This window comes from Thermobia domestica, chromosome 1 (assembly GCF_964235325.1).
Source record: "Thermobia domestica chromosome 1, izTheDome1.hap1.1, whole genome shotgun sequence".
Classification (NCBI taxonomy): domain Eukaryota; kingdom Metazoa; phylum Arthropoda; class Insecta; order Zygentoma; family Lepismatidae; genus Thermobia; species Thermobia domestica.
The window spans coordinates 188,442,347-188,442,676 of record NC_137454.1 but is presented as its reverse complement, the minus strand read 5'-3'; positions in this window follow the sequence as shown (position 1 = coordinate 188,442,676).

The following is a 330-nucleotide window of genomic DNA, read 5'->3' as shown; positions in this document are numbered from 1 at the left end:
GGCTCTTCAACAATTCTTCCCCCGTCTCCGCAGCATGACGACCCTTAAAATTTCTTAGTATTAAGCGTAAGTTTTTAGACTATGTACTTGCCATTTCTTCGATCTATATTTCCGGGTATTGAATATTATTTCTAGGAATAATAAATGCTTTCTATGAGGTGTGAAAGGACACCGTAGGAAAAGAAGACAAACATATTTTCCATGGTTAAATATACATGTATTGTTATCTGCTTCTATCAGGAACGTCAAGAAGACTCCCCGAAATACTTGTCTGAAAAAATTGCACTAGAGCGCCACTTGGGAAGGTAGGGAGGAGCACAGAGTTTGTAG